This window comes from Vulpes lagopus, chromosome 12 (assembly GCF_018345385.1).
Source record: "Vulpes lagopus strain Blue_001 chromosome 12, ASM1834538v1, whole genome shotgun sequence".
Taxonomy (NCBI): domain Eukaryota; kingdom Metazoa; phylum Chordata; class Mammalia; order Carnivora; family Canidae; genus Vulpes; species Vulpes lagopus.
In genome coordinates this window covers 7,605,706-7,619,407 of record NC_054835.1, presented here as the reverse complement: position 1 = coordinate 7,619,407, position 13,702 = coordinate 7,605,706, and the positions used below count along the sequence as shown (strand labels likewise).

Sequence of the window (13,702 nt, the reverse complement as noted above, 5' to 3'; positions counted from 1 at the left end):
AACCTGGAAGAGTCAGAGGAAAATTTGTCCTCCCCTACAGTTCACATGCCAGACTCACTCATCCCCACAGAAGCTGGTGAGGGACTCCAGTTAGCTTTAGGCTGTTACCTAGAAATCACTTAGAAAACCCAGCATTGTGTTAGTTAATTTGATGCACAGGCTTGGGTGACTCTGAATCTCAGAGTGGGCTGGAGATTTTCTCTGATGATGATGATGATGATGGTGATTCCATCCCAGTGATGGGGAGCTCCCCCACCTTCTCCTCCCAGGCTGATTCATTGTACCTTCTACCCGGTTCCCAGCTCTGGCCTCTGAGCTTGCACAAATATGCTCCTTCTAAAGGAGGAAGGCCTTTTGACACATATTAGTGGGGTCTTTGGGAGCCTTGAAATTTAATGTGGGCCTTCCACAATATCACAAAGACTTCCCCTCACCTCTGGGGCAACCAACAGACCTATGACTAAAATAGAACCCACCCTCGGCCAGATGATGATTCCCACCCATTCCTCCTCCTCTCTGAACAATGCTGGTTTATGCTTCATCACAGTTGTTAATTCTAAGATCTGCTTATGCAATGCTTTATTTCGGGTCTCTGGAGAAAAGGGTACAATTTCTGAGATGGGAGTTTGAAGAGACGTGAGGAATTCTGGTCTTATAGTCCCCACATTCCCAGGACCCCCAGTGTGAGGCCAGCCTGCCCAGCGCCCTCACTGTGGTTTCCCAGCAAACACCCAACTAGCCTAGTCTTTCAGGGCCCCTCAGACCCCCTGGCCTCTGCCCCCCATCCCTAGTCCTTTAGCAAAAGAAAACTCTGCCCCCGGAGCCCTCCCCACTGGAACCCTCAGTCTCCTGAGCCTTTGGAGGAGTACACAGTGGGAAAGGAAGAGGAAAAAGGAAGTGAGTGAGAAGAGGTGACACACTGCACTGTGCAGTTTTTATTAAATCACTCTGGCATAAATTGAGAGTTTAGATGCAAACATTTATAGGTGGCATCCGATCATTTAAAATGACCCAGGGGCTCCCGGCTGGCTCGGTTGGTAGAGCATGTGACTCTGGATCTTGAGATTGTTAAGTTTGAGCCCCACGTTGGGTGTAGAGATTGCTTTAAAAAATAAATAATAAGGGATACCTGGGTGGCTCAGCGGTTGAGCATCTGCCTTGGGCTCAGGGTGTGGTCCTGGGATGGAGTCCCGCATGGGGTTCCATGTGGGGAGCCTGCTTCTCCCTCTGCCTGTGTCTCTGCCCACCGCCCCCCCACCCCGCCCTGTGTCTCACACACAGGCTCCACGCAGGGAGCCCGACGCGGGACTCCATCCCAGATCCCAGGACCACGCCCTGGACCAAAGGCAGGCGCCAAACCGCTGAGCCGCCCAAGGATCCCCCTAAAAAATATATTTAAAAATAATAATAAAATAAAATGATCCAGTAGATTGCTCAGTATATTAGGTAGAATGTAAATGTGGCTGTTGACACAGAGACCCAGGATGGCTTAATCAAGATCGAAGTGTGTTTCTTTTCCTCCTAACGGTCCCTGTGTAAATGGCTCACGGCTGGTGTGGCAGCTCCGCGGGTCAATGACCCTGGTTTCAGGAAGGCTAGTTTCTGAGTCCTCCATCCAGCCAGGGGAAAAGGGGACGTGAGAGAGGAGGTGTGCTCATCGCTCTCATCCCATTGGTCAGAGCTGGGTCACGTGGCCACACTCAGTTACAAGGGCGTCTGGGAAATGTAGTCCTTTCTTCTGTGCAGCCCCGAGTGCCGCTAAAAGGGGTCAAGAGATATGAGAACAAGCAGAAGGCTCTACCATAGCTATGTGGGCTCACTTTTCCTGCACCCAGGTGGCCTTAAAGTCCCTTTCCATGCCCATCACCCTGACCAGGAGCCTCCAGACCAGGGAACCTGTTGCCATGGGATGCGTCCTGCACAGGTTCACCCCAAAAGATGGCAGGAAGGAGGCAGCCATGCCAGAGCAGGGGTTCACCTCTCATTCCCCACCCCCGTCCCCACTGCCCATCCTTCTCTTCTCCTCCTCCTCTCTAGGCCTGGTGATGATGTCTGAGTTGGGCTCCAGGGAAGATGAATTAGGGAAGTACTTTCTAGCATGCAGACAAGAGTCAGGTTTGGCAGAGCAAGGGGATAGGGTGGAAGGCTGTCAGTGGGGAGAAATGGGGCCATCCTGGGCGCTTGATCCTGCTATCACGCCCAGGAAATGGCAGCCTGGAAAAGCAGGTGGCCCAGGTGGAGAAGAAGAGTCAAGGTCTCTGCCTCCAGTGGGCCTCAACCCACAGTGAGCTGCCCAGGGTAGGCTGGGTCAAGGGCAGATCAATGCAGACCTCAATCTATGACCCATCATTTGCCCACACCACATGGGAAGCAGGGGCTCTGAACCTCGTCCCTACAGATGCCTCCCCAGGCTGCCTAGAAAAGACAGGAGCCAACTCCAGCAACAGCTAATACCCACTGCGAGCTCACCATGTGCTGGAAACATTGCCCCAGGCTACCCCCACATCAGCCTTTTGAGCCAATTCCTGGTCTTCCCAGAGAGCAGTGCCCCCACGCACTTATTTATTTTCAACGCTTTGGTGGAAATGGAGGGTGTGCATGTACATTACCTCTAGTCTCCATCTCAGGGACAGTCCCTTAGTGTCTGAAATACCCTCATTAGGAATCTGCTCTCCAGAAGGAAACACATTAGCATTTTAATAACATGCTGTTATTACAATTGACACTACAGTATGTTCATTAGCAAAGGGCTATTAGAAATCCCTTTTCTTAGGAGAAGTGTGAGGTGGCCAGATCGGCAGTTGGCTAAAAAGATTCCTGGCAGTGAGCTCAGCAGCCCAAGACCCCCCAGAGCTCTGGGGCCCTCTGGGGTAGGGCCCTGGGGTCCCTGTTCCCCTACTCCTTGGACAGATGGGTGGTGTATGGCTTCTTTTGTACCTGCTTGCTGGTAAATATTTGGACATTTGACAGGATAAGACCTGCTTTTGTTATAACATTCCATCTGGTGGCAAGGCTGTTGGGTGTGTGTGTGTTGGGGGGGGTGTCTGTGAAGCCCATCATTGCCCCTCATTGGGAGTTCACATTTTTACCAGAAAACCCAGTCAGCTAGAATGCCTGCCCAATGTCAAGTGATGGAGCTGGTCTGGGAATCAAATATGATTCTGGAACCTGTGCCCCTAACCACCACCCCCCACACACTGTCTTCCCACCATGCCTTTGATTTGCTGTCATGTTGTCTAGAGGAGTTCTGGCCTTCACCCCAGACCCTGCCAGCCAAGGCACTACGTGGGGTGCCCATCATGGCCATGGAGGGTGCCATCTTTGGGTGTCCCTTCTCAGTGGCTGCTTTACCCCCAAAGTGGAAGTCATGTCGGGCCCTCCAGCTTTGTCTTGCAGGCGGTGTTGCCCCGATGATTTGTCACAAAACCAGCTCCAAAACGTGACCTGTTTTTGCAGTTGGTGGCTCATTCTAAGGTTGGCCGTTGGGCCTCACCGATATACACGTTTTCCAAGAGACTTCGGCCAAGAGCAATAGTCTATTTCTGATGAATAGTTACACTCTTACTGCAACATCGCCTTTTATTGTCCAAAGTCATGCTTCCTCAGCAAGCTCCAGAGAGCAAGGACCATCACGTTTTCTGATTCTTCCTCACCCCAAACACTGAGTGCACGGAGGGCCCAGGTGTGTTGAGAAAACACTTGGTTACTTGACTGGAGGGAGGAGGAGCCCCCCCCCAAAAGCCCAGGCTCCAGGCTGAAGGCACCATGGCAGAGGACAGCCCCAACACCTGCCACATCTTGGGGTGCCTTTCTGAGAGCTCCCACAGGTGAATGATTAGCCTGAACCCCAGGCAAATGGAGACAGGACTCCTCTTTAGGACCCAACTGAACAGCCTGTGGTAGAAACAGCTCACCGGGGCTTCTCAAAATGCAGTCCCCAGACCAGCAGCCTCAGCATGGCCTGTGAACTTGTGAGGAAAACCAATCCGTAGGTTCAGCCCAGAGCTAGCTCAACAGCAGCCTGGAAGCGAGGTGGGCACCCTGGGCCGAACTGACATACACTCACCTTTGAGAAGAACTAGCTGAGGCCCCAGTCTTGTGTTCGTACCCTTTAAAGTCTCCCAAGAAACCCTTTAGAGACCCCCCAGGAGACGACACAGGCAGGAATGGACATGCTGGCTGGGAGTGAGATGTGGGGTGCCCCCCCCCCTTGAACTCTCCACTTCCCACAACACTGCTTGATATGTTCTGGTTTAATCTTTATGCCCCAGGGTTTGCACAGTCTTTGTCTTGGGGAAACTGGGCAGACAACACCCAAAGCAAGAGAAAGGGTGTCACAGGAGGAGGAAGAAACCTAAAGATGAAATGAAAAAGAACAGAAACAGACAAAGCAACAGGTCCACACAAGGGAGCCAAGGACAAGTCAGGAAGCGTGTTTAATTGGCATGACATGGCAGACATACATCAGGAGCACGAGAGGAGGCCTGGGCACGCTAAGTGGCCCTTGACCACCCTGGGGCCTCACCCTGCCCCCACCTGCGCCACCAGGGCAGGGGCCTGCTTCTTCCCCAGAGACACATACCAGCGCATTCAGACAGGACAGCACCCCAAAAAGAGGCTCAGAGGGAGTTGGAAAGGCAAACAGAAAGAAAACAACCATAGCCAGGAGACATTGCCTTTTTTTTGGTTAAGAGTTGCCCTAATTCCTGTATGAAGTTGCAGGCACCAGGTGGGGGGTACAGGACAACTCAGACTGCCCCACTGGCCTACCACGTCTGCAAGGTGCTCCGACCCCTATGCACACGCTGGGTCTCCACTCCTCGTTTGATCCTGCCAGGGGGGCTGAGCAGACACCTGCTTCCCATCCCAGGGTCAGAGGAACTGAGCAGGGCTGACGGGCCCGGAGTCTCAGAGAGCCGGTCACTGAGTCAGACTGGGAGCCCCAGGTCCCTGCAAGGACGTAGGGAAAACAAGTATAGAGGCTGCGGAGCGGTGGGGCAGGCGGGGGGTGGGGGTATGAATTCTGCGTGTGTCCCGGTTCTGGGCAGTAGAGAGAGCCTGAGCCTAGATGCCAAGACAGAAGATGGGACCAACTGTTTATTCAACAAAAGCCTTTTATTCATTCAAAAATCAACCATTGGGTTTATTCCGCAGATATTAAAAAAATGGGTAGAGGGCAAGGCTTCCCATCATGGTGCCCTTAAGCTAATTAACTTGCTATCCCCGGGAGGAGGGGGGCTGAGAGACCTAGAAGAGGGGCATCTGGGAGACACGCTGCCAAGAAGGCGGGCTGGAGCCCAGGCCCGGGCGAGATCCGAGCCCCCTCCTAGCACCCCACCTCCCGCTGCCCCCTCCAAGCGCCTGTTTGGCCTGTGGGGACCCCCACGTGCCTTTGCGGCTCCCCGCCACGAGGGGGCGCGCCCGTGTCCCCCAGGCTCCCCGGACGGAGGCGAGGCTGCACCGGGAACCGGGTTCTGGGTGCCGGGTGCGCAGAGGGGCTTTCTCCAGGGAGAGGCTGCCTCTCCCGGGGTGGGGGGCGGCCCCCCTTCCTCCCCTCGGAGAAAAGGCAGGTTCCCGAAAGCCCAGTGGGCCTGCCGTCTAGGAAGTTGGCTGCCAAACAGAAAAGCGTTTCAGGGGAAAGGAGGACACAAACGTTTGCCTTGACGTTACTGGAAACGTTGCCCGGTTCAGTATGGGGAACTCTGGCATCGTCCTCAGTGCCACCAACACAGAGTGGGGAGCGACGCCCTGAGCAGGAGGCAGGGGCCACTGCTCCGGGGCCAGGGAACGAGGAGCGAAGGTCAGGAGAGGGACGGAGAGCCTGGCCTCCGGTGGGTCTGGAATCCCCAGGGAGCAGCCTGTGACAGCCTGGGGAGGGGAGCAGGGATCCCTGCTGGGGACAGAGACCCACAGCTGCTCAAGATTCCAGATCTAGAGGCCTGGTGAGAGGAGAGGTCAGACTGTCCCTGCCCGGGAACCTCGGGCACAAATGGCCAGTGTCCAGCACCCTGCCGGCAGCTCTGGGCCGCACCGGGGCATGGACCCAAGGTGCGCTGGAGCCATGCGTCCACAGAAGGCCTGCTGAGGCCAAAAGCCACAGCCGTGGCTCCAAACCAAAAGGTCAAAGGGCAAGAAGGTAGGAGGAAGGCCTCACAGGCAGATGCTCCATTGATGCCTGGGAATCGATGCCTGAGCTAGGGGCATCCACAGGCTTAACCCCGGTGATTCTGAGCTACAGGTCCCTTATGGAGATGATGCCTCTAGCATGGGCTGCAGGACAGCATCTCCCCACTGGGCCAGAGGCTGAGGCAGAAGCCAGAGAAGTCATGTGACATGGGGAAGGACCCCCCCCCCCCCACCACCAACCCCAAACCAACAACATGACCTCCCACACTAAGGTCCTAGGCCAGAGCCAGGATTGGGTGGGGAGTCTGAGGCTCCCGAGCCAGTGGCCTGAGCAGAAAGGTGACCCCAGCAACCTTGAGGGGCCCACCCTGCAAGGTCACCTGTGAAAATGGAAGTGCTCCCTGTAACACGGAATCTGGGGGCTTACAGTGGAGGTGGGGTGCAGCCACAGGCTCTGCTGAGCAACGAGGGAGTCTGGGACTGCTGAGTGCACCAGCCAGCGGGAATGGACATGCAAGCCCCGTGCTGGCACAACCAGACTCTGGTGGAGGGTCTGTTAGCTGAGGGTTAATTAGCAGATGCTCTGGCCTCCTGGCAAAGTGCAAAGTGAAGACCAAGGACAATTCAAATTGAGGACCAAGGGCCAGCTTCTCCTCTCCTGGGGCTGGGGCAAGCAGGGAGATGGCAGCCTGCTGACCTTGCAAAGAAGTGGGAATTCTAGACTCAGGCCTGCCCTACAGACTCTAGGGGGTTGCTTCCCACCTCAGAAGGCTTCCTTCCAATGAGGACTTGTCTGGGGCCAGAAACACAGCTCAAGAGTCCAGGGGAGACCAGGAAGGATTGCAGAGAGAACCAGGTAGGTCATCTGACCCCACACATCACACCCAGTGGCTGCCATGTCCCCACAGACTCGTGCCAAGAGACCAAATAGTGACTCAGACCGTTCCCGTGTCTTTTGGGGTCTGGCAAACTTAGGCATGGACCATAGAATCATAAACTGCAAGAAACCCAGGCTTACAACCATACAGTGTCAGCACGGAAAAGGATCTTCCAGATCAATCAGCCCAAGCCTCTGGCCCAAGGTCATCTGACTTTCCTGGTGGCAGTTCTGGGGCCATCCTGTTTGGGTGGCAGGCAGAGTTAGACACATCCTAGGAGCACATGTGGGCCACAGCCCTGAGGAGCCACTACTGGGTGGGACTGCCTGCAGCTCTTCTCTCCTACCCTCCCTCCTAGCACCTGAGCTGAGAGGGAAGAGGAGGAGGAGGATGCTCTGTGGGTCAAGAGCAGACAGGCAGACAGAAGAGCAAGTGGGAGAGAACTGAGCGACTATCTTTAAAACCCACCAAGGAGGGAGAAGGAGCCCTTCCTTCTGCTCACTTGCTTGCAAGGAGTGCCCTGCTTCCCTTTCTCTATGTAGCCCGTCCCCCACTCTTGCTGGCTCCCAGTCTCCATGCTGCTGCAGACACCAAAGCAAGAGTTGAGAAACCCAAAGATGTCCCCTGTTTGTCCTCAGAAAAGATGCTGTGGAGCCAGAGAAGGACCCAGGATGGGGAGTGTGGATAGGAAGCAGAGAAAAGGAGTTCAAGAGGAGGCATTCAGGCTGGAGGGAACAGTGCATTAGCCATTTAAGAAACCCACCCTTCCCCTCTCCAAACATCGAGCACGGTATCTTGAAAAAAAAAAAAAAAGAAAGGAGAAGAAGAAGAATTAGAAGAAGGAGAAGGAGAAGAAGAGGGAAAAGGAGGAGAAGAAGGAGGAAAGTTTTTTGGCTTCTTGGCCGCTGCAGGCCACCATCCCCCCAAGCGCAGGTGGGCGAGGGCGTGCACATGTAAACGTAGGCCCCGCATCCCTGGGAGCTCTGGACACACGGGGCAGCAGCAACAGTTAACAACCAATAAATAAAAGATATCAATTATATATGTATAAAAAAAATTCACTTTCCCCACAAAAAGCACAATACTGTTATCACAAAAAAAAAATCATCATCATCATCATTAACCATCCTAGCCACGCAGGTGGTTTCGCCGCTCGAGGATGGGACGTGGAATAACGTTACTCGGGCCCCCGCCACGCCCCGAGCGCACCGTGGCCGAGGCCGCGACTCCCCGTGGCCTCTCCGGCTGCCGAAGGACGGCCGAGGCGGGAGGCAGTGTTCTCTGAGGTCTGCGCTGGCCTTCTCCCCATCTGTCAGTCTGTACCTTCTAGGACAGAAGGTAGCTGTTGGGTTTTTGTTTTTGTTTTTTTCTTTTTTCAATGTCTGTTTGAAATAAAAAAACAAAAGCACACGCGCAGGAGAGCGGGAGGGACCCAGAGGCTGCCTGCGAAGCAGCCGAGTCCTTGGTTTTGCAGAGGGCTATAGCCTTTTCCGTTTCATGTCGGTTTCTGGACAAGCAGAGGTTGTTGGCGATCGGAGCCGGTGGCTTCAGGCGGCGGTGGGTGCAGGGCAGGGGTGAGGAGAGCCGGGCCTCACGGTTCCAGGGCGGCCCGGCTGGCCATGGATGCGGACAGGCTGGGTGGACACAGAGGGTGGTGTTGGGGCGGCGGTGGCCTCATGGCACGGGAGGAGGTGAGTGGTTCCCAGGCATCTGGAAGACACAAGGAGGTGAGAGAGGCATGGAGCTGGCTGCCGGGGACACGCGCCCCTGGGGCTAGAGGGAGATTCGGCTAAAGGGCAGGTGGCACACTGTCAGAAGCCCTCAAATGTCACGAGCACACCCTCTGATCCAGCCATTTGGTGTTTAGTGTTCATCCTTTTTTTTAAGAAAAAGATTTTATTTATTTATTCATGAGAGACACAGAGAGAGAGGCAGAGACACAGGCAGAGGGAGAAGCAGGCTCCATGCAGGAGCCCAATGCGGGATTTGATCCTAGGACCCCAGGATCATACCCTGAGCTGAAAGCTGATGCTCAACCAGTGAGCCACTCTGGCGTCCCAGTATTTATCCTTAAGAAATAAATATGGTGTTTCCTGCAGTAACATCCATAATAGCAAAATAAAAAGGGAGGGAGCGAACTCAGTGCCCATTAATAGGGAGCTGGTTGGATACACAGGACACAGCCATAGGGTCAAATGACTTGCAACCATTAAAAACAAACAAACCATGCTTATGGCATGGCCAATAAGCTCAACACAATTAGCCATCAGGGAAGCACAAATAAAAACCACAATAAGGCACCACTTCACACCCACTAGGATGGCTATCATCAAAATACAGGGAAATAACAAGTGTTAGTGAGGGTGTGGAGACACCGGGCCCCTCATCCTTGCTGGTGGGGAGGTAAGATGGTGCAGCCGCTGTGGAAAACCGGCTGATGGTTCCTCAAAAAGCTAAACATAGAGTTGCCATAGGACCCAGCAATTCCACTTCTAGGTATATACCCCAAAGAACTGAAAATCAGGACTCAAATCCATGTACACCAACATTCACAGCAGTGCTATTCACAACTGTCAAAAGTGGAAACCGGGACACCTGGGTGGCTCAGTCATTGAGCGGCTGCCTTCAGCTCAGGTCATGATCCTGGGGTCCTGGGATCGAGTTCCGCATGGGGCTCCCTGCATGGAGCCTGCTTCTCCCTCTCTTTCTGTGTCTCTGCCTCTCTCTCTGTGTCTCTCATAAATAAATAAATAAAGTCTTAAAAAAAAAAAAAAAAAGAAAGGTAGAAATCCAGATGTTCATCAGTGGATGAGCAGATGAACAAGACGTGGTCTGTCCACACAGTGGAGCACGACTCAGCCATAAGAAGGAATGAAGTCCCGACACACACTACAACATAGATAATCCTTGAAAATAATATGCTAAATGAAAGGAGCCAGACACTAAGGGCCACATATTTCATTTATATGCAAAATTTCATTTATATGAAATGTCCCAAATACGCAAATCCATAGAGACAGAAGGGAGGCTGTGGTTTCCAGGAGCTTGGTTGGAGGTGGGATGGGGAGAGATGGTTTAGTGGATACAGAGTTTGATTTTGAGGGGATGAAAAGGTTTTGGAACTAGACAGAGGTGATGGTTGCACATCATTGTGAATATACAAAATGCCACTGAATTGTTCACTTGAAAATGGTTCAACCTAACCTATTCTTCCCCTCTGTGAAGGGATACCCTGCTGGCTTCATCACTAGAGCATGCCAACTCTTGATCTCAGGGTTTTGAGTTCAAGCCCCAGGTTGGGCATGGAGCCTCCTTAAAATAAATAAATATCTTTTAAAACAACAAAATGGTTAATTTTGTTAGGTGAATTTTGCCTTGATATGTTTCCAAACATTTACAAAAAAAAGGCATGGAGGACAGTCCTGTCTTTTAGCATCTGCACCATCCACAGATCCTTCCCGTAACCTGCTCCACTTAAATACCACATCCTGCTCCCCTGACTATGCGCATGTAGGTGGCTGATCCCAAAGGGGCCACTTCCCATATCTGTGTGAGATGACCTGAAAGCATCATCTGGGTCAGTCAGAAGCTACGTGGCAGTGGCCCTGGAGGAACAGTAAGGCCCCACAAGACTGGAGTTAGGGTGGCCGCCACAGTGCAAGTGGGGGGAAGAGTCACCCAGGGAGAGACCTGTGTCCTCTCAGCCTTCCATCCTGTGTCAACCCTGGGGCGCTTGGCTGGGTTTCTAATCGTATGCTCTGCCTTCTGTGGCAATCTGTGAACCCTGGTGATCCACAGCATTACCTTCTGGTTAAACCCGCAAACATGATGAAATTCATCAAATGCATTTAGATCCACAAATTCATGATTACATATTTAAAAAAAAAAAGTCATTGGTCATCTCAAAAGGATGTTAGAAATCCAACTCATAGGCGCCTGGGTGGCTCAGTGGTTGAGCATCTGCCTTTGGCTCAGGTCATGGTCCTGGGATCAAGTCTCTCATCAGGCTCCCCACAGGGAACCTGCTTCTCCCTCTGCCTATGTCTCTGCCTCTCTCTGTGTGTGTCTCTCATGAATAAATTAATAAAATCTTAAAAAATCCAACTCATTTTGAAAACTGAAAAGGAGGAAGAATCAAGTATCTTTCCTGCCTTTCTTATGAAAACTAGGCTTGAAAAAAAAAAAAAAAACAACCTAGGCTTTAGAGTAACCAAATAGTTGATGAGGGGAAGCTTCCCTATATAGAAGCAACTGAGCTACCAACAAAGGACAGACATCTTTAGAACATCACCTACAGAATGAAGGAATGAAGTGGTCATCACCAATGGCTGCTGATGTCACCGGACCTTACATGCTACCTGGTGGACACCCACAGCCCCAATGGAGGTGTTCTCAACAAAGGAAACCAAACTGAGCAGAGCATCGGGCAAGCCTGCAGATCTAACTGCCCCTTTCCAGGAAGAACAGGGAGCTGAAGAACATGTTAAAACCACCATGGGGCACAATCAGCAAACTCTAGATGTAGGAGACTCTACAGAATGTGTTTTTCAACAAATAGCCAGCCAAAAAGGGAAGGAGAAACACAGATTAAAATAAACTTAAAAAAAAAAAAAAAACTTGAGAGACCTATCGACCAACTGTAATAGGTGGAATTTATTCAGATTCTGATTCCAATAAACAAAAACCTGTGAGGTAAGAGGAAGTGGGAATATCAGCTGCCGGCTGGGGGAAAGGGGGGTATTAAGGCGTTTTTACTATTGTGGATTTTGTAAAGAATCGTTATCTTTTAGGAATACATTTTGAAATATTTATGTATGAAATGACAAAATGTCTTGAATTTGCTTCAAAATAACCACTGTGAAAGTGCATGTAGAAGGTATAGATGATACAAGACTGGTGGCAAACTGGTGATTCTGAAGGTTGGTGATCAGTAATGGGATTATACCATTCCCTCCACCACTGCTTGTGACTACTAAGGTTTTTCTTAAAAATCCACATCAAGATTTCCAACAACCTAAGTGTCCCACAGCACGGGACTGGGTAAATTATGGCCCAACTACACAATAGAATACTATGCAGCTACAAAAAATGATGGTCTCAGACAATATTTTTACTGATACAGAAAATATGCAGGATCTCAGTTCTTGAGGGACTGTTAATTATGTAACAGTAATTTATATAACAATTATGATACATCAGAAATCTGAGAAGGCAAATCCATGACAAAAATGATGGAACATAATATAAGTTGGACACGATTTATATCTAGCAAGTTCTAGGATAAGCCTGAGAAAAGGAAGAGGGCAATTTTGGGGATGAGCTAAAGGTTGTCTGAAAAGCCTGTCATGGATATAAAGTAACATCTTCTTGGCCACCATGTTGCTGGTGAGAGTCACATGGACATCTCCATAAATGGTGTCAAGGAAAGCCCATGCAGAGATACAGCAAAATGTGAACTTTTTGCCAAGTTGGATAAAACATGTTAAAAATCTCTTTTCTTGGGGTGCCTGGATGGTTCCATTGGTTCAGTGTCTGACTCTTGATTTTGGCTCAGGTCATGATCATGGGGTCATGAATCCTGATCATTCAGGTCATGAATCCTGTGTCTGGCTCCACACAGTGGAGATTCTCTCTCTCCCTCTCCCTCTACCTGCCCATCAGCTCCCGGCTCATGCACATATGCTCTTTGCCTCTCTCAAAAAAAAAAATTCTTTTTTCTTAGTGTTGAGTCTCCAAAAGTAAACATAAACGTTTCCTATAAGTTGTTCATTAAAAAAAAATTAAAAAAAAAAACAGCCAACAACATATGGTTATGAACTCATTGTTGCTGAGGAACTACAAACACATATGTGCTCACAGAAAACCGTAAGGCAGAAACAATTAGGGTGACTGAAAAATAATCGCACACCGTAAAGAAATTAGTGACACTGCATGAGTTCTTCTCGGGGGTGGATATATCAAGAACCTATGTTTGTACCACTTTTTCCACAGCCTGCAGGAGACAAAGCAGCACGTCATAGGACAGCTGCCATGGAGGCCACTGGTGGTAATACACAAAAGGAGCCTCTGGGAAATGAGACAATGGATCATACACACCATGGGACCCAGAGCCATATACGGAGAGCTTCTCAGATCGGAGAAATAACTATGATGGTTCCTTTAGAAATTGGTTTGATTATATATCCCCATGTGACCCAGTTACTGAGTATTAAGTTTTTGTGAGTGTTCAATTCCTTTTAAATCACTCTGGACCCAAAATGCTCACAGTGGTTATATCTGGGTTATACATGAAGGTTTTTAAAAATAAACTTTTTGTATGGAGGTGTTCTGTTTTAACATATTGTCTAATGTCTCTTCAATGGAAAGGGATTTCTTGTGTAAAATCATTAGCAGCAGCAGCCTCACAGAAACTTCAGCATAAGTCCCCGAAATAAAGCATCAGCAAATCAAATCTGATGATACATAAAAAGGCTAACACACCAGGGTGAAGTGGAGTTTATTCTAAGAATGCAAGGGTGGCTTAGCATTCAAAAACCAATCAGTGTCATTCATCGGGTTAAAATCCAAAAAGGGAGAAAAGTCATATGAGCATCTTGATAGATGCAGAAATTTTTTTTTATGAAATTCAACATTATTCACGATTTTTTAAAAAAACAACTCATAAGAGAGCCACCTGGCTGGCTCAGTCAGAAAAGCAT

The 13,702-nt window shown here is 50.4% G+C and overlaps 1 protein-coding gene across 1 annotated transcript in view; it reads right to left on the bottom strand.

The window, feature by feature from the left end:
- Positions 1–4,412: 4,412 nt before the first annotated feature.
- The window catches only part of NCS1 (neuronal calcium sensor 1), a 48,559-nt gene continuing 39,269 nt past the window's right edge, over positions 4,413–13,702 (bottom strand). Inside the window, exon 8 of the mRNA XM_041726390.1 lies at positions 4,413–8,714. The gene's annotated coding sequence lies outside the window, so the exon portion shown is untranslated. The remainder of the gene's footprint in view (positions 8,715–13,702) is intronic.